Here is a 25370-nt window from a genome sequence, read left to right on the forward strand (position 1 = left end):
TTTGATATCCTGATATGTATTCATGAGCACTCGTATTTGCAATGCCTGCTTTTGTCTCAGTTCCGAAGCTGCCATTACTCTCGTAATATCGCTGTGAGATGCTTGAACTCGTGCCAGACGAACTGTCATCGCCTGCCTCCTTCGCTCCCAACGCAATCAAAGCAGTTAGAGCGCACGTGAGGCGGCGAGAAAAGCTCGATTGATCGGCTGTAAACAATCGAGTAACGCCCTCCGTCTTTCCTCCTGCGTCACTCATGTGAAATAAAATCCAGACCATCCCTTCTGCTGCACGTTCCAAGTAAAGGGCGAATGGCAATGGCGTGAAATTCCGTTTCATTCCACTTCATTGACCCACAACAACGTTTTGTCTCCCATTTGCCTTATTAGGGCAAGAATGTACATTCTAATCATGTTATTGTTGTTGCATTTAATTCATGCCATTAGCTACTTCAGTCAATCGAACAATCACCACTGATCTGCATTTACGGCTGTCGCCCATGTGGCAGATTCCCTCTCAGTTGTTTACTTGGCCTCTTATTAAATGACTTCAAAGAAGTTGGAAACTTATCGAAGATTTCCATTGATAATTTATTCATATTCCTAATTCATCTTCGTGTAAAGGAATATTCTCCCCAATTTATCCTCTTGAATTCCAAGTTTACCCTCCTACCTTATACTGATGTCATTGCACGCCATCTCTCACTCACAGCTCGGAATATACCGCTTAGTCGAACAGCTTATGTACTTACTCCCAAGTATTCTCAGCCTAAAGGTGGAAGCATTTTCGCAACGCTAGTCTTGAGTCGGAAATTACCCAAAACAAATCGTGCTACTCATCCTTCCATCTTTTTTAGTTCTCGAATCAAGTAATTCTTGTGAGAGTCTGATACACATGAGCCATACTTTTACCAATGACTTGTATGCCCCCGCCTTTACATCTTTAATACAACCCCAATTTTTACTATTGGTTTACGTCGCACCGACACAGATAGGTCTTATGACAACGATGGCGGTAGGAAAGGCCTAGAAATTGGAAGGAAGCGGCCGTGGTCTTAATTAAGTTACAGCCTTGGAATGGCGTGGAATGATAGAATTACATTAAATTTGCTACGCGAGAATTCGCATGCGGTCGGAAAAACCACATCTAGGCTATATTGATATCAGATAACCTATACACACCAGTTTTTCTGCATTCCTTAGTATTGATTTTTGATGAAATGAAATGACGTATAGCTTTTAATGCCGGAAGTGTCCGAGGAGATGTTCAGCTCGCCAGGTGCAGGTCTTTCGATTTGACCCCCGTAGGCGACCTGCGCGTCATGATGAGGATGAAATGATGATAAAGACGACACATTTACCAAGACTCCGAACCAGAGAAATTAACCAATGGTGGTTAAAATCCCCGAACCTGCCAAGAATCGAACCCGGGCCCCCTGTGACCAAAGGTCAGTACGCTAACAATTTAACCATGGAGCCGGACATTGATTTTCCCTAATTGTTATTTACTGTTTACTTTGCTCTTATTATTGAATACAATACAAACTCAAATACAAACTTATACATTATCTTTCATGTTAATTATTTTGAGAAGTCAGCAATTCACTAACAATAAAATCAATATTAACACACACATTATAAACGTAAAAACTTAATTGTAAAACAGATATAAATATTACAGACTGATTATCAAGTCATTTAGCAATATCTGCTTTTGGGTGTGAATTTTTATTCACCACTAAATATTACATATTCACTCTGCCACTGCACTCTCTGCAGGATTGCTTCATTCGGTATCATCTGCACCACTGGAGATTTCCCCGAGTCCAGGGGGACAAACAGTGTGCTCTCGTCAGACAAATCTTCCACATTGGGCGCAGGTGGTCTGGGTTTTTCGATTTTTTTTTTTTTTGCAGTTACAGAAGGTGCACCGCCCTGTAACCTGCGGCTTCTGTTTCTGGGTATTCACATCTGGTTCTTTCCCAAGGAGTTCCCTGATCCTTACTCGAATCATCGCGAAGAATGCTCCTTATTGTCAGGTGGATCTCTAAAAGGTCCCTACGTAGTTCCATTGATAGATCTTTCAATAACATCCTTCTGGTACCTAGCTCCATGTTGCTTTTCCAAATGATGTAGGCATCGATGCCTGCAATGTTCAATAGAGTGTTAAATAAAGTGAGATTCCATCTATCGCTCACTCTTGCAACATTGTACAATTGTTTCATCGACCCCATTTCCACACCAGGCAAATCCTGGGGCTGTACCTTAATTAAGGCCACGGCCGCTTCCTTCTCATTCCTAGGCCTTTCCTGTACCATCGTCGGTATAATACCTATCTGTATCGGTGCGACGTAAAACAAATTGCAAGAAAAAATCAAACTACATCGACACCCCCTTTGGTTAGGTTGTATAATGTGAGAAGTTCAGGTCTGTGAGCACCACCTTAGTCAGCGTCGAATTTATCTGTTTCGTGCATGGTGGATAAAAAGAACTCAACTCTTTTCTTCGTAGAAACCAGCACTAAATCATCTTAGAATCCTAAAATACTGCTCTTCACAGGCTTGCGTTTCACTTCCTTTAAGAACTGAGGAATTTATGACTTGCTTTTTCCGAATTGTCCCCACTAAAGTCAATCTATGGTCCTTCAAGAGAATTTCTGCAAGGGGAACAGAAGTGTACCAATTATCGGTAGTAATATTACGTCCACTGTTTGAAATCGGTATGATCAAGCGTTCGACAATGTTCTTTGCACTATTGTTCAGTTGGAAATGTCCGGGATTCTCTTTTCCTGTATATACCTTCATGTTATATGTATGTTCGTGCATCAGCCAGACTGAAGATTTTTATTCAATATTTCGTACCCTTGTTGGGGATAAATTGCCGAAAGGAACATTTAACCCGGAATGCCTCAAGCATCTCATCGATGGTTACATACTCACTAAGGGAATAATTATTTCTGCCCCAAATAACAAATCCCTCGAAAATGTTCCTGATAGGTGTTATTTTATCAACTGATGTTCTATCATTACCTTAATGCTCTTAATAGAAACTGAAACCTTCGTATATTCATCGTAATTCTGAGACGCTCGATTCCTGTTCCATCCGTTGACCACATATCCTTGAGGTTTGTCAGACAAGACTTCATTTTTCCAGCCAGTATAAGAGGCCTATCACAGTCCTTGTTTCTGCCAATGTTGCATCACTAGCATCCCTCTCCATAGAATAGTTTGCCCTGTTTTTTCTCATTCAAATATTTTTGAAGTTAACAATTTCCTCCAAGACGCTGTTGGGGAAAATAGCTCCCAAGATTCCAGCATGGTAGTGGCATGTCAAGCTTGACCTATCAGACCTCGCAGATGCATTACAATGATCTTCCTCCTAGCCCTTCCTCTATCAGCACTAGGGTGTGGAAAATAATTCCATCTTGTTACAAGGTTTCCACCAATGTACTCGAGTAGCGGTTGATCTTCATTAGGGTCTACTTGAGAAACTTCATCCTCAGATTCTGCAGATTCTTCAGAAGCACTGTCATGATCACTGATTTACTTGTTGTCTGCTTCTTCGGGAAAATCAAGATCTTCCTCGAATCCCTCTTCAAGAAAGAGTTGTCTTGTAACCAAATCCTGTTCAATTTGCAGACGTTCATTCCCCTGTAGCTCTTTTCCAACACTATCAAACAATTTTCGTATGCTATATTCATCCATTTCTGTCAAGAAGCCTTTCGCTTTGCAAGTCCACGCGCTGGAATTGACCGCACTAAACAAATACGCGGGAACTCGCATGCGATCGAAAGCACCGCACTGACGAATTACTGGCTGCTTTGACTCGCTAGATGGCACTGTCAATTGTTCACCCATATGAGAGCCCTACGTAGAAATGAAAAGTTTAGCACAGTATAGGGTGGCATGGAGTGCTGCATCAAATCAGTCTATGGACTGATAATTCAAAAACAACACAAATAATACCTCTCACCTCTCATAAACGTTATACGACCTAATATTCCCAAATTAAGTATTATAATGACACGCTACATTCTTAAAAGAAAATAATGAGATTCCAGCAAATTTCTTTTCTTAACAAAGCTCTTCCTTGCTTATGCATGTCTGCATTTTATGTCCTCCTTACTTCTGCCATCGTTAGTTACTTTACTACCCAGGTAACAATATTCATCTACTTCCTTTAAGACTTCATTTCCTAATTTAATATTTCCCGCATCACCTACCTTCGTTCGACTGCACTCCATTACTTTTGTTTTGGACTTATTTATTTTCATCTTGTACCCCTTACCCAAGACTTCGTCCATAACATTCAGCAACTTCTCAAGATCTTCTGCAGTCTCAGATAAAATAACAATATCATCGGCAAGTCTCAAGGTTTTGATTTCTTCTCTTTGGATTGTGATTCCCTTTCCAAACACCTCTTTGATTTCCTTTACTGCCTGTTCTTTGTAAACATTGAAGAGGGGGGCGGGACAAACTGCAGCTTTGCCTCACTCCTTTCTGGATTGCTGCTTCTTTTTCAAAGCCCTCGATTCTTATCACTGCAGACGGATTCTTATACAGATTGTAGATAATTCTTCGTTCTCGGTATCTGATCCCAGTCATCTTCAGGATCTTAAATAGCTTGGTCCAATCATCATTATCGAATGCGTTTTCTAGATCTACGAATGCCATGTACGTGGGCTTGTTCTTCTTGATTCGATCCTCTAAGATCAGAAGTAAAGTCGGGATTGCTTCTCGTGTTCCTGCATTTCTTCTGAAGCCAAATTGATATTCTCCCAACTCAGCTTCAACTTGTTTTTCCATTCTTCTGTAAATAATACGTGTTAAAATTTTTCAGGCATGAGATACTAAACTAACGGTGCGGTAGTCTTCACACTTGCCAGCATCGGCTTTCTTGGGAATAGGTATAACAATATTCTGCCGAAAATCGGATGGGACTTCTTCTGTCTCATACATCTTACACACTAAATGGAATAATCTTGCCATGCTGGTTTCTCCTAAGGCAGTCAGTAATTCAGAGGTAATGTCATCAATTCCAGATGCCATTTTCCTATTTAGGTCACTCACAGCTCTGTGAAACTCTGACCTCCCATTTCATCAGCATCAACAGCCTCTTCATGTTCCAGAACCAAGTTATCTACAGCTTTACTTTGATACAAATGTTGGATATGCTCCGGCCATCCTTCTACTTTGTCTTCTTTCCCTAGAAGTGGCTTTCCATCCGAGCTCTTAATATTCATACACCTAGATTTCCTTTCTCCAAATGTTTCCTTGATTATCCTGTATGCAGCATCTACCTTTCCCAGGACAATACAACCTTCGACATCCTTGCACTTCTCCTTCAGCCATTCTTCCATACCTGCCTTGCACTTTCTATCCACTTGATTCTTTAATCGCCTGTACTCTTTTCCGCCCTCTTCATTTCTAGCATTCTTGTATTTTCGTCATTCATCAATCAGGTCTAGTATCTCCTGGGTTATCCACTGATTCTTTGTTGAGCTTTTCTTCCTTCCTAAATTTCTTCAGCAGTCCTACTGACTTCATTTTTCATGACTATCCACTCTTCCTTTATTGTGTTTCCTTCAGCCTTTTCATTTAGCCCTTATGCAACATGTTCCTTGAAACAATCCCTCACACTCTTTTCTTTCAACTTGTCTAGATCCCATCTGTTTTCATTCTTTCCTTTCTTCAATTTCTTCAACTTCAGATGGCATTTCATGACCAGCAAGTTGTGGTCAGAGTCCACGTCTGCTCCTGGGAAAGCTTTTGCAATCCAACACCTGGTTTCTGAATCTCTGCCTAATCATAATGAAGTCTATTTGATACCTTCCAGTGTCTCCAGGTGTCATCCACGTAAACAGCCGTCATTTGTGGTGTTTGAATCAAGTATTGGCAAGGACTAAATTATGATCGGTGCAGAATTCAACCAGACGACTTCCTCTATCGTTCCTTTTTCCCAATCCAAATTCTCCTACTGTATTACCTTCTCTTCCTTGACCTACCACTGCATTCCAGTTTTCCATCACAATTAGATTCTCGTCACCTTTTACATATTGTATTAAATATCCTATCTCTTTGTATATTCTTTCGATTTCCTCATTATCCGTTGAACTAGTAGGCATGTAGACCTGCACTATTATGGTGGGCATTGGTTTAGTGTCCATCTTGACGGCAATAATTCTTTCACTATGCTGGTCATAGTAGCTTACCCGCTGCCCTATTTCCTTATTCATTATTAAACCAAATCCTGCATTTCCTTTTTTTGATTTTGTGTTGATAATTCGGTAGTTGCCTGACCAAATATCCTGTTCTTCCTGCCAACGTACTTCACTTATACCAACTATATCTAACTTTAGTCTAGCCATCTCCCTTTTCAGATTCCCTAATCTACCACAACGATTCAAACTTCTAACATTCCACGCTCCGACTCGCAGAATGTCAGTATCCATCTTCCTGATGATCGTCCCCTCTCGTGTAGTCTCCACCCGAAGGTCCGAATGGGGGACTCCGGAATATTTTACCTGGGAGGAAGCCATCGTGAGTTAGTTACTGTTGTAGTTTCCCGTTGCTTTCAACCGTGTAGCAGTATCAACATGGCTAATCCATGTTTAGTATTATTACAAGGCCGTACCAGTCAATCATCTAGACTGCCGCCCTTGCAACTACCGAGAGGCTGCTACCCCCCTTTCATTGAACCACTCCTCAGTCTGGTCTCTCAACAGATACCCATCCGATATGGTTGCACCTGCGGCTCGGCTATCTGGTTCATTGGGACACGCAAGCCTCCCCACCGCGGCAAGGTCACATGGTTCGCAGGGAGTTATCAGTTATTAGAGCTTGTTATCGAGGGAATGTTACATGGGAAGAGATCTGTTGGGGAAGAAGAAATTTTTGGCTGAAAGACCTTTTAAGATGGCACTGCAGTACTTCAGAAGTGGCATTCCGTTCTGTGCTGTCATGATCAGAGCTGGTTACGTGGATCGCCAACCTTCGCTCGGAAACGGCGTCTTAAGAAGAAAAAGAATGTTAATAATATGCTGACGTGTTTCGATCCTGGGACCGGGATCGTCTTCAGATCAATAACAAACGTGTTTTGACAATTGCCACTCCATAGCAACCAGACTCAAGATAGACGGACCCTGTTAGACATATGGTTCATTCCATGTCCTCCAGATGTTGACGAGTGAACTATGGAGGGTAGCCATAATCTACTCAGTATATGGCCGTCACTATTGATAAAATTATTCAAACGTTTAGCAATTTATATCGCATCATGAATGATTCTAGGAATGAAAATAATGTTTCTTTTATAAATGATAGCAGGTCGTCGGTTGCAGAGCGGGCTTCGGCTGGTCCGACAGCTCTGCACTCCCACCGACCAACCGAGCAGAAGAAGGGTGGCCGCGCCTCTGCAGAGGCGCTATGCCTCTGTATTCGGGAGACGGAGAGGGGCTGGTCGCCAAAATCAGCTGTCCTGATAATGATTTTCCGTGGTTTTCCATTCTCCTACACTAAGGCGAATGTCGGGACAGTTCCTAGTATAGGCCACGGCCGCCAACCCTCTCACCTTCTCCACACATCTCCTTCACCGTGACTAATCTCCTGGCCTGGGAGACGGCGTCACCGTCTAGGAGCTCCACCTCCCTCTCCAGGGAAGGGATGAAAACATTTTATAAGTAGTTATAAATTACAGAATATGCATCAAAACTGCTTTGATGGCCATTATGTATGACATGCTCTGCCATAGCAAACTTCTTTAGCTGGCAAAGACGTAAGTACCTGAGATATTCTTTAACCCTCCTGTATGTTTGACCGCCATAGAACGATCCACTGGAGCAAGGAATCACGTATATTTAAACCTATAGGATCTATGACAGATCGCAAGCCATTGTCTATGATTAGACTTCAGACTGGTCTTGATATTGTGCCTTCTGAGAACATTCCCAATCCTATCCGTGACAGGTATCATATAGTGCAGGGATGACGAACCTGAACCACACCGCACAACATACTAACATTGTTCTTAACGTGTAATAAATAGGTCGAAAATTAGCAACATATCATATTTCAACATTACGTTCTAATAAAGAAGTATGTTTAAATTTAAGAATTTCTTCTTATATCCGTATTTAACATGTTGTAACCTAACCATTATAATATTTATTTGTATTGAAAAGGTGGGCCCTTTAAGTCACCTATGTAAAGAAATATGTCACAATTAATTCTTTGGTCATACTTTTTGCAAATTTTATTATGTTACAGCAAACATTTGCTAATTAAAATTTACCTGTTTAAAAATGTAATTTCCAGTGATAATTACAAAATAAAAAATGAAATAAATGAAAATAAATGAAATACTCAGTCGAATAGATTTATATGTAACTAGCAAATGTACCCGTGCTTCGCTACGGTACTCTACATTGTATACGGATATCGAAGTAAATTAGTGCACATTAAGTGAATAAGATTTTTAAATTGGGTTTGTCTTGGCTTTATCCGAGAATCAGTATTGTGAAAACCACAGACGTTGTTTCGAATGAAAGTGTGATTTGCGGAATTGCGATGATAACGGCAAGTCCACTTGTTTACTGCAATTCACAACGAAGAAAGTAATTTTCATTTAACGGCAGACCCCGTTGCCTAGTGCGCGGCCAAAATCGATTTGGGGAGGTTTCATTACAATGGCAGACCCCACTTCCTACTTTCAGATAGATTACAGTTGAGGAACTTTTATTTTATTTGCAAGGGCCTTCCTTACTGCCAGTCAAAAGTGAGTTGCGTCCTTATCTTTATAATGGCAGACGCATTTTCTAATGCCAGTCAGCTTCCTGCCAGTCACACCGAGTGGGTGAGATTCCATTATAATTAGCAGGCCACTATGCCTATCGTCAGTCACATTTTAGATGGGTCAATTTATTTATAATGGAAGACACGCTCCCTAGAGTTCTGCTAGTCGAATCGAGAAGGGATTTATGCATTAAAATAGTGCACAAGAGATGGAGGACGACCCCATTCTTATTGCCTGTCAAAGTCGATGTGGGGAGGACTGAAAACAATAGCAGAAGTCCTCCTTCTGACACTCACTATCCATTTGCAATGTATTTAATACCAATGGCAGACAAACCCTTTCTAGATCGCTACAAATCGACGTCAATGAAAGAATACAGTCGTCATACGGAAGTATAAGGATGTTAACCATTATTTACAGAATAACTGCTGCAAAATGGTACATCAAATCGAAAAACAGATTGTACGATAAGACGAACTTTCTGGCCATATCTTGGGGTCATCAGCTTCTCCCGTACCAAGTTTCACATTTCCGAGATTTCTGGAAGTGCCTCATTAATTCACGTCTTTTTTCATTTTTAAATATTTATTTATACATCGCTCCAGCCCGACTTGCTTTTATATATATAGATGACGGATAAGCATGAGCACGTTGAAAAGTGCAGACTTCCACTTCGAGATTCATATCTCCTAAACGGTTTATGATATTAATAAACGGCTTGCGCCATCAGACGCCTCATTTATCGCTCTACATGTTTGTTTCTAAACTATTTCCTCGTATCTCCCATATTAAGGGGGTAAATGGAGTTCACATTTTGAATAGGGTGATATTTGGGTGCATTTTTAACATTTTACATTACTTTTTGCCTACTTATGTATAAGCTAGAATCATGAAATTTAGTACACATATGTCCCATAATCGTGCCAATGTGCGCACACAACGTGATGATCCTATCATTCTTATAAGTGTGTCAAACAATAAAATATACTTGTAAAAATCACCAAATTTACGAACAATCCCGAAATACGGCCAAATTTAACGTATAAGGGAGAGAGATACGACAAAATGTCACAGGACCAAAGTTGTAGATCACTCCGAATTGATGCGACGTTGTGCCATCCGTTTTGTGATACGACTTACCGTTTAGCCAAAAAATAGCTCAAAAGGAATGTCTGCACAGTCATTAAAATTGCCTCCATATTTCGATATCTTTGGGGGTAAAAAGTGAAAAATTTGAACATCTTGGAATTTTCCCGTCGGTTAGGGACCAAAAGCTATAATTTCACCAAATTTCAATTGTCTACCTCGTCTGGCAGGTTGTGCCGCCATCTTGATTTGGGGGGATGGGGGATAAAAATGAGGAAATTCCCGAAAATTTTTAAGCCCACGAAACCTATAGGTTATCGTTTTGGATATACTATACGACTGTGTTCTTATCCTGAGCCCAAAATTTGAGCCCCCCCAGCGTGCCCCCTTCAGGGAATTTTGAGAATTTCCGATTTTTCTAGGGATCCTGGGGTCATCAGTTTCCCTCGTACCAAGTTTCAAATTTCTGAGTTTTCTGGAAGTGCCTCATTAATTCACGTCTTTTTTCATTTTTAAATATTTATATATACATCGCTCCAGCCCGACTTGCTTTTATATATATATATAGATGGAATCTAATACCTAAACGAAGTCTAATGAGACGGTTTCATGATGAATTTAAAAGAAAATAACCGATGGCACAATATACAGTAAAAAGTAATAAACAAGACCTCGAATAACACACTAGTCGTAAAACGTTTGCCATCCCTGATATTGTGTAATACTTATATTGAAATTATGTGTTCGTCAGTCTGGAAATCATTTTTAAGTTTACATTTAAACAGAGTCAAATCTGGTAAGCACGGCTTCCTTGTTAGCAAAGTAAGGAAAATTGATCAAGTGCCACATAGCTAACGGAGAGACCTTCAAATGGAAGGAAGTGAATTAAACACACGACTGTAAACAATGATTTCCTCCACGGTACTGAGAGAGAGGTAAATAGTGCATCACGTTCCACAGCTCATGTTAAAGTTTCACCCATTTCACATTAATTACTGCTTATCAAATCTGCTGATGGAGACGGTGATGTTCTCTCATTTATAATCACGTGGTGATTATGCTTTATAATGGGAAAACTTCACTATCGGGACGGGACGGGGATATTTAGAAAACAGTTTCTTGAACTTATCACGCCTGCGAGATTAAGGACAGGCGATTAATAATCGGCAGCCACTTAATTGAAATTCACGACGCGGAGAAAATTTCCTTTCTTTTGCTCTGAAATTTAAAAGAAGTCCTTTGACATTACTCCACGAGCTGGTCTTCTATTGGTAACCGATACCTTTAAATCAAATTAATTAACTTCAGTAAGTTTAAAGGGATTTTAATTAGTGTGTGTAACGATAAATGTACAGTAGGTCAACAAAATAAAGGTCCTTCATAAGCAATGGGTCCAGATGGAACTATGAGACATTCAAAGAGGCTTTATACTGAGAATCATTCGTGGGTATCGCACTAACTCCGCCGACGCAGCGCTGGTAATTGCTGGAATTGAACCATAGTATCTGACCACTATTTTAAGGCAAAACTTAGTCATTTTAATGGAGGTTACAACGGTTCTCTTCAAACGCCTCACTATGATGTCGAAAACAAGCGACTCTTGTTGTTGTTAAGACATTCTGGCTTGTTCGACGAGCGCCTGCAACTAATCCTCTGCAACAATATACATTGTTCTCGTATATACTGACGGGTCTCGGATACTGCCTCAGACCTCAAACCGATCTATATAGGATACTCATTCATTCTGTATATTAATAATTCAGAATTTTTGGCTAGGGGATACAGGTGAGCACCTTCTACCATTATTTTTCATGCGTAGCACTCTGTTATAAAGAAAAGACAGTAAGGTGGTGCTTAAAAATAATTATAGTGCACAAATATCCATTGATCCTCAATCTTCCACCACCGCCATAAGAGATAAATATAATCTACACCCATCTCCCACAAACATTAGAAGCTTAATCTTAACCAGCAACGTGCATACCTGTTTTAGTTCGGTAAAAAGTCATGCTGGGACTGTTGGAAAAGGAGAAAGGACATGGTAGCAAGATCCTCAGCTTTATGGGATATCCCTGCCTGTCGTAAGAGGCGACTAAAAGCGGCGACCAAGGAATGATTGAATTAGAACCATGAGACTAGTTACAATAAGCACCATCACGCGAGGAACACCATCGGTCTCCTTTACTTGCGAGTAGTACCACTATGTTAGGTACACAATAGGTTTGTGATTAGTAGCAACAGAGCGTGAATCAGTATGGTTTCCACAATACCCGTGATTATTACCACTATTTGCTGAACACCACGGGCTTACATTGCCTGTGATTAGTACCACTATATGAGCGACACCGTGCGTCTGTAGTGCCTGTGATTTTACCCACTATGTGAAGAACACCACGGCATAGTACGAGTCCATGTGATTAGTACACCTATGTGAGGAACACCGAGGGTTCGCGTTATCTATGCGTGGTGCCGTAATATTAGAAACACCTTAGGATTGCGTTGCCTGTGCGTATTACATCACATGTGAGGAGTACCACAATGTGTGGAACGTTTAAGTCTACGTTACTTATGATTAGTACCACTACATGAGAAATACCATGGTTCTTATATTTCTAGCGTTAAGTACCATTATGAGGGCCCGTTGACCTATATTTTGGACCCCTTTAGACAACAAGAATCATCAACTGAGGTTTGTGCTTTGGAAGCAGCCCGTTCGTCAGTATATACTAGTGTTTTACACTAGTTTCTGCGAATGTGGGGCATTGCGGGTCGGGTCAACTTATTGATTTACAGTAAGTTTATACTCATTGGTCATCGTCTCTTTTATTGAATTCTAGTCAGTTGCTCCATTTTGGAATTATTTTCGACGTTCAATATTGCGGGTTGGATCCGCTTATTATTTTAAAATTCATATTCATCCATTCGTTCTTCATCATCACATTTTGAATTCTGGTCAGTGGATGGGTTTTGTACTTTTAAATTGTCATTAAACTTCGCCTCATTTCGCACAATTAGGGGTCGATGACCTGGATGTTGGGCCCCTTTAAACCAGAATCATCATCATTATCATCATCTATGGGATATAGATTTCAACTCCTCCACGTGTCCCGTATTTCATGTGAATAAGGTATTTAGAAGCCAAATGAAGCGAGTTGGAACTCTGTATGGACAAATAGCATGAAGAGACATGTCACGCTGGGAGAAGAAAAAAACATTTCTGAAAATTAAGTTGGTAAATAATCAATGAACGCCGCTATAAAGAAACGTACAAAAAACCACTTCAGTCATAATTACGAGGTAATATAATTCCCAACAGTAAACATCAAACATGTCCGCCCGATCCAGACTTTCGGGGTGGAAGGAAAACGTAGCATTACAAGTGGATAGCAGCTTTTGGATATTCTATTTTTCAAAATTTGTTCTCGTGAAAGCTCTTTATTCGTACAACTTTCACAGATCTAAAATCAATGACAACTATTGTAAATAATTTCCTTTGTAAAAATGGATATTAGAGTGTGTGCTGTGAGCTTGCTATCGGGAGATGTGGGTCCGAATCCCACCTTCGGTAGCCCTGAAGTTAGTGTTTCGTGGTTTCCCATTTTCACACCAGGCAAAAACTGTGGCTGTACCATTATTGATGCCACGGCCACTGTCTTCACAATCCTAGCCCTTTCCCATCCTTGTGTCGCCAGAAAACTTCTATGTGTTAGTGCAACCATGACGAATATAAGACCAAGTGTGAGGACTCAGCCATTATAGCACGGTAGTTTGTGGTCCCGTCACTGCAAGCATTGCAAGCGATTATATCCAAAAGTCAGGCTATGGTACAGTAGTAGCTGATATACGATTTTTCACCACCGAAGGACAGAAATCAATTTGAAAAATAGGCCAGAGCTATTCCACGGAAGGACACTGAGTTAACGCGCAGTAGCAAAATTTGTCATGTACATTTCTCTGATGATTTGATAGTAAAATCAGATATTTTTATAGTGGACAGTGAAAATGTGGATATCTCTCGTGCGAGATGGAAATTTCATCCAAAAGCATGGCCTCACATTTTCTTTAATTTAAAGGGAAATTAAGTCCCGTGAAACTCTGTCGTATTTGATAGCGCAGTGATCCCCAGACTTGTTTGTCATTATCTGAAGTGCCGATTTTCTTCAGAACGAAGGAAATCTCGAACATCCGCCAAATCTTCACGCAAGCTTTCGAAAGTCCAGCAACCGACAAATTGAGTGTGTAAGTACAGTATTTCTGTACCTTTAAATAGTTCACGTGTGTTTGTTTTAATATGCTGCAAGATATGAGCTATTTATCTGCATATTTACACTGCAAAACCTTTGCTTTCCGCTATATGTGAGGAAGGCCGTAGCTCTTATTTTCATTGTACTCCGCCATGCTATTCTAATTGTAATCTCTCATTGTTTTCAAAAGACGCTGTACAGTATATACTTATCAAATACGGAGTAATACGTTTCCACTGGCGTCTTTCCTAAGACCAGCTGATCGGTACAGCGGGGCTTGCCCACTCTAGCGCTGCCTGGCGGGCGCGCTTGAACTTGAGGAGTCCTCACACTTGTTCCTATATTCGTCACGGTGCAACGTAAACCACTATCAAGAGAAAAGAAAATGGACATATTTTGTTTTGATCGTACCATACGAGACTTGCATGCTGTCTCTCTTTTCATTTTTTTTTTTTTTTTTTTTACGTCCAAAGGAGCTGTTCATCTTTGCTTAGTTCGGACATGCACCATTTGCTCAGGCCATCACTAGGACATGCCTGCTTTAGCTCAGATCTAGATTTTCCACACTCCACATTAGGAGGTTGTATACAGTTTTGGTCAGATTCCAGCTGATAAACCGATTCAAACAGTGCAATTGTATCAAACCCATGCTTACCGAAATTTCTGGGTTTCCTTATTTTTTAATTTTTTCTAGTGGCTTTACGTTGCACTGACACAGATAGATCTTATAACGACGATGGGATAGGAAAGGCATACGAGTTGAAAGGAAGCGGCCGTGGCCTTTATTAAGGTACAGCCCCAACATTTGCCTGGTGTGAAAGTGGGAAACCACGGAAAACCATCCTCGACAGTGGGATTCGAACCCACTATCTCCCGGTTGCAAGCACACAGCCGCGCGCCCCTAACCGCACGGCCAAATCGCCCGGTGGGTTTTCTTGGACCTGTTCGGTTTTGCGTGGACGCTTCTCATATGAAACCAACGGTGGGCGACGAAGTGCGTTAGGTGGAGCCAACCGTGAATTCTTCAGCGACACCAGCACTCTGACAGCCTTTCTCAGATTATTGTTATTATTATTATTATTATTATTATTATTATTATTATTATTATTATTATTATTATTATTATTATTATTGTTAATTTTTTACACGTAAGTTGTTCATATTTATAGAATCAGGGGCTGGTGAATGGAGAAAGGTTATGACCGCACGTAAACCAAGATATCTCCCTCTCCACTTAAACCGTATACAATTATATACTACAGAGTTTGCTTATATGCTATCCAAGTACTTATACTAAGGTATTATTCACGTAATTTATTCACAACATACTGTGGGTTGTACATGGTCAAATAATACCATTTACACAGCTGCGTATCACCACATATTCTCCAGATAGGTGGACTCATTTATTCTCACGTAAGACATATGAGGCGTTGCTTTCTCACCCTAACTTGGCAGGTTCGATCCTGGCTCAGTCCAGTGGTATTTGAAGGTGCTCAAATACGTTAACCTCATGTCAGTAGATTTACTGATACTTAAAGAACTCTTGTGGGACTAAATTCTGGCCCCTCGGTCTCTCCGAAAACCGTAAAAGTAGTTAATGGGACGTACAGCAATTATTATTATTATTATTATTATTATTATTATTATTATTATTATTATTATTATTATTATTATTAATATTATTATTACGTACAATATCATACACTGGACACCATATAAATATTCACTCTCCCACGCTAAGAGAAACATTCACGCAAACAACAAAAATACGTTCTCATTATTATTATTATGCTGCTGATTCTTCCACTTTTCCCACATCTGTGTGGGTACAAACTGTATCGCACAAGTGGATTTGGCCCTGTTTTACGGCCGGATGCCCTTTTTTGTCGCTAACCCTATATGCAGGAATGCAAGAACTATTGCATGTTTCTGTGGTGGTTGGTAGTGTGTTGTCTGAATATGAAGTCCCCGATCCAAAAGAATGAATCGGATACGATGAAAATCTCCGACCCGGCCGTGAATCAAACCTGGGACCCTCTGAACCGAAGGCCTCGACACTGACCATTTAGCCAATGAGTACGAAAAATATACGTTATGTACAGAATATTGCAATAGGAAAGTATTTTTGTGTGGTGTGAATTCATTCTACAGCCGAGCAGAACGAATAAAGAAGCCACTTTGGTAAGCTGTTGTTCTTGAGAGTGGAGGAAAAAGGGACACCCCTCGGCCTCTTTGAACAGAACGGCAGTTCAGCTCCAAGCAATTGAAAGTGCTGACGTGAGTGTGTTAACTGCGAGGGATTTTCTCTGAAAAGCAATATCTTGACCTGTCGGAGACGGTAGAAAAACACAATTGGTAGCGCTAAAACTCTAAGACTTAAAATTTATTGATTACTACTAATTGCTTACACACTATAGACACACCAAGACTACAACGTGCACTACGCGGTACACACACCAGACTGAGTGCTCTCTGCTTGCACTCACTCAGTCACAATGGTTGTTAGCTGTATGGCGTACAAACTAAAACTATCACAATAAACACTCTTTTACTACTGTCTCTTATACTCTAAGGCACCGAGCGAGTTGGCTGTGCAGTTAGGCGTGCACAGCCATTTGCTTGAATTCGAGAGATAGTTGGTTCGAACCAAATTATCGGCAACCCTGACGATGGTTTTCCGTAGTTTCTCGTTTTCACGCATTGCAAATGATGGGGCTGTGCCTCAATTACTGCCGCTTTCTTCCTAGCCATTCTCTATCCCGTCGTCGCCGTAAGACCTATCTGTGTCGGTGCGACGTAAAGCAGCTTGTAAAAAAGTATTCTAAGTCAATTCCACAATTATTCTCGCTTTACGGACAGAACTGCACTCTTTAAACTGCGCTGTCTTTGAAATGAACTGAACCTCACACAGAGACTGACATACACAGACTGACTCCTCAACTCAAACTGAACAACTTGAGCTCGTCCGGCCCACCCTAAATAGGGAGGATAGCCCCTTCAGAAACTATATCTAGAGTCCCCTCGATTCAGAATGGTTGAGGTTAGTATTCTAATTTTCTTTCTCACACTTCCGGGAGGCCTCCAGTAAGATAACGGAGTAATTGCAGAGAGGGCTGACCTTGAGCGCCTGGTTCCTTCTTGACTTGTTGCAGCGCGGAGAGAGGGCGTGGCCCAAACTCGGTGACACCACTCGCAGGCGGGGTCAGTCTAACTTAATCATCTCAAGGTTCCCGACAACAATGCTTGCCCTCACCCAAGTGCATCAGTGAGGAAATTCACGAGAGAGGCGAGCTAATTCAGTGAATATGAACTGCACTGAGCACGCATGGAAAAGGTTTAAAAATGCCCTTCCAATGATCATCCACAAACTCCAAAGGTATTCCCATACCACATTAAATTTTTCCAGGTGGAATGGGACATTCTTCCTAAAGCTGACGTCATTGTACTGATCACAAGCCTGCCACAGCGTGTCAGAGACCTGAATAATGCCAGAAGAGGTCATGCACAGTCGGAAGGCAGAGTGAAGAAGAGAAAACTTCACTAAATAAACACAGATTGTTGCCTTTTCGGTATTACTTTTTCGTTAGATATTAGATAAAAATGTACAGAGTGTCCTTGAAAGAGGTTCCAATACATACTGGAGAGGCAGCACTCAACAAACGAAGGAAAAGAAGGTTCTATAAACATTGGTCGCAAACACAATATTTTCGGAGTTATTGTCCGCCAACTCTACCATCAATGATCACCATGTCTTTGATCTACTCTTCTCAACATGTGCTCGATGTGATGCCTTTTACTGCAGTGCAGCCTTCCACTGTACATCGCATGGAATTGCGCATTCTTTGGACCACCTGTTGCTGTTGCCGGATTTCATCACAGGCATTGAACGCGTATTCTCGAAGTGTACCCATATAATTTATGGAGACCGCAGACACCATGGCTTTTAGATGTCCACAAAGCTAAACCTCTAAAGTGTTAAGTTCAGGCGAACGGACAGGCCAAGTTACTGGCCCTCCCCGACCAATCCATCGCTCATGGAAGAACCGTGCTAGGTGTCGCCTAACACTACGATGAAATGGGCTGGTGTCCCATCGCTCATGTACCACATTTGCAATTATTAGGTAGGAACGTTTTTCCGTCTTTTGTTGCATACGACCCTCTGTAAATTATGGGAACATTGTGATCATTGATAGTAGTGGTACGGGACCATAACTCTGAAGATACTGGGTTTGTGACCAATGTTTACACGGCCCTTTTTCATTTCTTTGTTGCGAGCTGCCTCCACTGCAAATATTGGAAACTTTTTCAACGACACCCTGTATTTGAGATTGTAAAAGTTTACATTTTCAGGCGACGGGTCTCTGTGATACAGTAAATTATTATATTGCGTCCTTGATTTTCCGAATGTTCTTTGCGGTGTGTATATAACTGAGTGAACAAAATTACCTATATAATTGGAAAGAGGGTGGGTATTCATGGATCTAGCCAGGAAAATACGGGATATCACTACGAGAATCGGGTGAGTTAAAGCAGCAATTTATATGGTGGCCCTGTGGTTGTCTACTTGTCTTGCTAATGTCAGGTAATGGTGAGAGTAAGACGAATATGTAGCACACAGCACGAGACACACCAATTAACGTGGGGCGTAACTCAATTAACTAGGCAAGGTGGCATTCACTGCTGGAGATGTGTCTCCTGCAGACATACACACAGCATGCTATAATCTGGTAGTAAGAGTACGACAACTTTGGAGTGATATTGTGTTTTTAATTTAGACTAAGGCACAAAATATGAAGTCAGAAATTCTTTGGTTGCTAGTAATTTTTCCTCATAGATTGAGTTCATAAAATATGTTTCCTCTTAATTTCAGTTACCTCTATAGAGAAAGAGTTTTAAAGCAAATTAGAGGCATACCAAAACATTACTTTGAAATGAAAATATTAAAATGAACGCTTTAGCACTTCACGTTTGCATTGCGTTGTTTTCATACACATAAAGTACCGTCAGTTGTTGGGTTCTGCAGGCATGCTAGAGCGGTTATACAATCTCCCATTCCGGCGGAGGCCCAAAGATTCTACTACTCCATCACCACTGATATAAATGGATGCTAGACACGAATGGGGGTGAAGTTGAGCACAAGTAGTGTTAGCTTTGTTGTTTTTGTTGTTGTTGTCGTTATGTGAGTGGTGAAAGTTTTACCAGAGTCAGTGTCGTCGTGGTAGACTATTAGAGATGAGTGCTAGTTGAATGTATGGTAGTAGTGTGTCGAACCATAATGTTAAATTTTTGCTGGTGTTCGTCGTGCTGTGTCGTTGTCGAGTGGAGCAGTCGCATTGATCGTGAGTTCATTGTGTTGAATTGATTGTGTGAGCTACCAACTTGTCTGGAGTCGAACTAAGTGAGGAAAATCCGTGCGTTGTGATAGTCTAGAGTTCGTGTTTTCGAACCTTGTCTGCATGCAGCTGTTGTGTAAAGTGACTGAGTGTGGGAAGCCAAGTGAAAGTTGAAGGCCTAACATTCAAGATTACGAAAGGGTCGCCCTTCCACGTATATACCAACTAACTGACGTCCCAGTAAAAGGACTAAAGACTATTAATACCCACTAATGAGCGAAGTATTTTCATTAGTTGTCAAATGAAACAAATATGTGTGTGTGTGATAATTGGTTCATCCTGCATTAAATTATACTATATAAGCACAGATTTTATTCATAACAATACGTTGCTATAACTTTTAGCTGGCCACCATGATATCAAAATAATACTACAAAATTCTCAGGAATTGTACATGGTTCGACAGAGGGTCGATAGCCGTAACTTCACCACTGTGTGAGGAGACATACAGACAAGCTAACAGACAAATGCCCCCTTGATTATCACAGATTCTTCTTTTTAGCTGCATAGATGTCCAGAAGAAGTGAATGATACATGGAATATACAAAACTGTGAATATCAGCGACAATATCTGATTATAAGTTGAAAAGTTTAATTGTGAAATTCAATTATGCTGGTATATTGCTTTTGTGAAGTGGCTTCAATAATGATTTTGTGGCGGAGGGAGTGGGGAGGGGGAATCCTGCATGTTAAAATTTACTAGACAATTTGCACAATATTTTCCGCTAATATACGATAAACGGACCAGCAGCCATCAATCACTAACAAGGAAAATGTGACGTGTAATTTTATATTGCTTGTCAGGTGGATAATTGAGATAAAGGTGACTACAATACGTGGGTTAAATCATCTGATCTATGTATGTGAATGAGTTTATGAAAGGGATGGACCGTAAATTATATTTTAATAATAATAATAATAATAATAATAATAATAATAATATAATCCTATTAACTAACTTCATGGTTTTTGGTACTTCAAGTGGTGATGAAGAAACTGTTCACCAAATAAAAACATCGAGCAATGGCCCCCCTCAAGGATCTGTACTATCTCCTGTGCTGTTCAACTTGTATATTGCAGACACGCTAAGCACTCTACCCCGTTGGTTGTCCTATGTTGACGACTTTTCAGTAGTTACCAGTACTCTCGTGCGGATGTCATGGAGCATAACCTAAACCAGACATTACAACTTTGGCCAGTATTTCAGAAAATGTTGTCGGATGCCAAGCACCAACAAAACAGAAACCTTTTTATTTTTTAATCTCGTCAACACACAGGTCATGGTACTCTGAATGTATCACTCAGTGATGCCCCTCTACTTCACAACTGTAATCCTAAATAGGTTTTACTCCTTATCGGACATTAACCTTTTACAAACATTGCTAAGCTGAGAACAAGAAATAACATCCTGGATCATCAGTGGTACAATCAAATCTACCCCCCACCCCCTTTTCTTTTGTTGCTTATGCTGAGTCATATCGAACCTTCCGTAACAATAAGGCTCAATAATATTATCAGAATACACTCCATGAATTAGCAGAGGTCACCTTTCCTTTGGTTCGAGAACTGCAAAACATCCGAAGGAAAGCAGCAGATTTGCAGATTTGTTCAGGATGATTTCCGACAAACAATTAGTGTTATGAAAATGTTGAAAACTTTAGGCTGGGAAGACTTGAGAGTAAGGAGACTAACAACTCGACTAAGCGGTATGTTTTAAGCTGTCATTGGAGAGATTGCGTTGACGAATAAGCTAGAATGGGGTTTTTAAAAATATGAATGCTCATAATATGAAGGTAAAGTTGAAAGTCAAAAGTACAAACCGTGGAAAGAACGATCGAAAAATGAAAAAAAAAAAACCCTGAACGGTGGATCACTCGGCTCGTGGGTCGATGAAGAACGCAGCAAATTGCGCGTCGACATGTGAACTGCAGGATACATGAACATCGACATTTCGAATGCACATTGCGGTCCATGGATTCCGTTCCCGGACCACGCCTGGAGAAAGAACTGAATATTGGTATAATTTACGAAGGGAGATGATCGATAAATTTTTAACATATTTGAAATATTTTAAGAAAACTCAATGTATAATCTAATGTGTCATTTTTCATTGGATGTGTAAATACAGTAAAATTAAACCATATCTGTTAAGGCGACACTCCAGACATAAAAATATTTTTAACTAATGCATGGATTTTCTCGCAATTTTGTGGGAATGTCGCGTACATAGAAGTAGAGATATCACGAACATTTCTTTCATGTACAATTAATAGTTTTTCCAAAATAATTTTTTCAATGTTTTAATTCCATTTCTTCATGAAATTTATTTATGATATTAATGTAAATTCAGAATTAGGTGGATAATATTTCTTTTAAAAGCACTACGTATCTATCTTCCTGTACATAATTTAAAAATGAGGAGATATATCGTACTAAAATTTGTGTAATTTTTACGTTCTAAAATTTTGGACTTAAAAATTACCACTACTTGAAAAGGTTCTGCCATCAAAAATTCCATACGCAGGTTTCTTAACATAGCTGTGATACCTATACCATACAAATTTTGTTACGTTTGGCAGAATATTATGGGAGAAAAATGGGATTTAAATGTAAAATTTTAATTGGCAAACAAAGCATTGAAATGATAAATTGCTTGAATTCGGTGGAATGAGTTGGTGACAAGAAAAAAAAAGTAAATCAATCCTTTCAGTTTCAGTCTTTAAAAAATCGCCAATACGACAAAAATATCGATTTTTATTCCCGGAGTGTCGCCTTAATATCGGGCGCGATATAACTCAAATTCGAATCTTTGCAGAATATAGGGATTTCTTATTTATTCTGTACGCCAATGAATATTTCATTGAAGAATGTGTGAGGGAAACGTGGTAGACACATGCGAACGTCACTGCTCTAGTACAGTGGCGAGTGTATTGTCTCTCTCGCTGTATTGTGACGTACACTTGGCACGTAAGCTGCCCGCGGTTCAGTCAAGCCTGTCCGGTCGCTCTGGGCACCACCTTCGTCTACATCCGGATGAGACGTCTACGTCTTTCCTCGCAATGCCTACTTCAGTGGCCTTAACATGTGGTAATCATCAAGGTCGAAGTCTGGCGAATACGGTGGACGTGGAAGATACTCAAATTGTAAATCATCGATTGTCACAACATGCATCACCATAATGAATTTACATTCGTCCATATATTTCAGTACGTTTCACACCCTTACTACTCAAAAACAGAATAACAGACCCTTGTCCTTCTTTCGTGCATGTCTGAAGTAGGATGGCATTGCTACATTGGTTCCTTGTGGTTCTTACTTGTACTTACGGTGCTGCTGCCTATAGGACATTCTTTAAAGCTTTTTTTAACAATACTGCCTACGGGCAGAACCCTGGCACGGTATTTCGAAATTTTATTACACGTTTAAGGTTTTCATTTGTCTCACTCTTATATACGGTATATACAGGTTGCTCGGAAACAACGTGAACCTGGTATATGAGTGCTAGTGGGTTGGTCATACTGATAAATAATTGGAAAACATAATTAGAAATCTCGCGCCATTGTCATTTTATAAGCTGTTCAAGTTAGCCAATCATACCGCTTCTTGGGGCGTCTTCGGATGGGCTTTGGAAGGCAGTGCTGCTAAATCTGCGCGTGGTTGATGTCCGACTTGAGGGCGCCAATAAAAGATACAAGCTTCTTCAGGGGAGCGACTTGAACAAGGCTTGGTCCATAGGAGACGCTACGGTGGCATTGGCTAAAACCCAGGGCGTGTTAGTGTTTGGTTTTCATTTCTCGGCATGGTTCTCAAGTCGGAGGAAGCCACGTCCAGATTTAGCAACACCACCTCGTAAATCCCATTTGAATTCGCCCGCGAAGTGAACTGATTGGCTAAATTCAGCAGCTGATAAACTGACAACTGTGCAGGATATCGACGTATTTTTGTTTCAAATTACTTATCAGTACGACCAACGCTCTAACGCACATACACTCGGTTCGCGTTGCTTGCGACCACCCTTTATAAATATATCGCTAATGCAGCATGTATAATATACGGTGCGCTGGATGACATTTCAAGAGTCTCTCTTTGATCATTTATTATTATGCTCCCCTGGCAAATGGCATAAAATTAATTGGAGTGAATTTTTGTTCTTACGCTGTAATGTTTGCAGAACAATGGCTCCAGTAGAATGATTTTTATGACTTGGGGATATGTGTCTGGAAGGTCTCACTGGCTTGAGTAACACTTTGTCTCACATTACAAAATGCTATGAGCATCTCAATGCATCAAAGCGCTTAGGAGTTAAAAATATATGAAAACACTCTTCTGAATAGGTGTCGTATAAAGGTCTCATTACCGAGAAGGGGGTGTCATTAGCAACGAGCCTCGGAGTTACAAGTATCACAGTCACAAAGTACTATGTAATGTGTGTTACAGAGACATTAGCAAGAATCTTATTACCAAGCATCTGTTGTATATGCATTTAGCTACCAATGTCAATACGTACGATATTTTCTTCACTAGTGCAGTGTAGCATCGATTACCAGGGGTGGTGCGTGGTATTGTTGCAGTATTGCAAAACTCCCAATAATTTTACACCTAATTAGTCGTTTCCTTCTAATTTTTTAGTTCAACAAACCTAACATTGTATTCTAAAATTTGCTAAAATCAACCTTCTTTGGTTGTTCGATACACCAATGCTTCATAATGGACCAATAGAGGCTGCCGGCTTAAAATCAAATTCAGGAGGTTTGCTTTTCCACGGCAAGTCCCAAGCTCTAAGCCTAAGCCAATATTCAGTTTTTAGATAGACTTAATATCAACGGAGATATTTAAAGGAATAACAGTTGTAATATTCTTATAAACACCTACCTTATTCCGAATGAAAACCTTAACATCATACGGACCTTATAACACAATCCTTAATGAGTGGATTCTAAATATGAATTTTGGTTGAAGTATGTTCAGTAGTTTTCGAGTTTTAGCCCTTAAGCCAGGGAATTTAACAGATGAAGATTTAAATCCTCGACCCAATGGAGAATCGAACGTGGGGACCCCCTTTGACCAAATCAGTTAGCTATGGAACCGCGCACGTCAATCACTTAGAGCCACGAATGATACTGCGAGAGGTCGATGAATGTAACGAACTTAAGGGTGTGAGGCCATTCTGTCCTATTCTGTGTAAGCTGTGTCGCTTTATGGAATGATTTTTCAACGAGGGGCACTGTAAATACTGTGATAGTATTATCAGAAGTGTAACTAGGCTTTATTTTTCGTTCCGGTAAAGAATAATAATTTACGTCAAGAGGGCCGAAAGAGAGGTTTTTACCTGAGCGCCCGAAAATTCGAAGCAATACGGAGAACACTTTTGCCCACGTGGGGTACAATATTTTGTTTCTTATAAAAAACCAAACCCCATGGCACTACACCCCCTTGAAGGGGCCTGGCCTACCAAGCGACCGCTACTCAGCCCGAAGGCCTGCAGATTACTAGGTGTCGTGTGGTCGTCACGATGAATCCTCCCAGCCGTTATTCTTGGTTTTCTAGACCGATTTGTTTCATATAACGTATGTTGAATCCATTTTACTAAGACGAACACATTATGCTCAGTTCAGTTTCCACCATACAAACAACCGACTCCATCCAGGACAAAATCAATATAATTCAAGAACCAGTCGGTAGGTGGGTTGAGTCGTCGAAAATGAAGCATCCTGTAACTAACTGTTTTACATGCGCTTTTAAGGTTTATAATGGTATGTCTTATGTTACGAAAATGTCATTTCGCCCCGCTGTCGAGGGGTAGTGAGCGTACGTCTTACCCGAAGGCCCGCGGTTCGATTCTTGGGCAGATCTTAGA

General features: G+C 40.5%; 1 protein-coding gene and 1 non-coding gene across 2 annotated transcripts in view; both read left to right on the forward strand.

Moving 5' to 3' along the window:
* The window catches only part of LOC136877821 (kin of IRRE-like protein 2), a 981929-nt gene that overhangs the window by 159235 nt on the left and 797324 nt on the right, over positions 1–25370 (forward strand). The gene's annotated exons all lie outside the window — the stretch shown is intronic.
* On the forward strand, positions 21368–21522 carry LOC136877856 (5.8S ribosomal RNA). The gene has a single exon (XR_010860805.2). It is a non-coding gene; the product is annotated as a 5.8S ribosomal RNA (ribosomal RNA).

This window comes from Anabrus simplex, chromosome 7, assembly GCF_040414725.1.
Source record: "Anabrus simplex isolate iqAnaSimp1 chromosome 7, ASM4041472v1, whole genome shotgun sequence".
Taxonomy (NCBI): domain Eukaryota; kingdom Metazoa; phylum Arthropoda; class Insecta; order Orthoptera; family Tettigoniidae; genus Anabrus; species Anabrus simplex.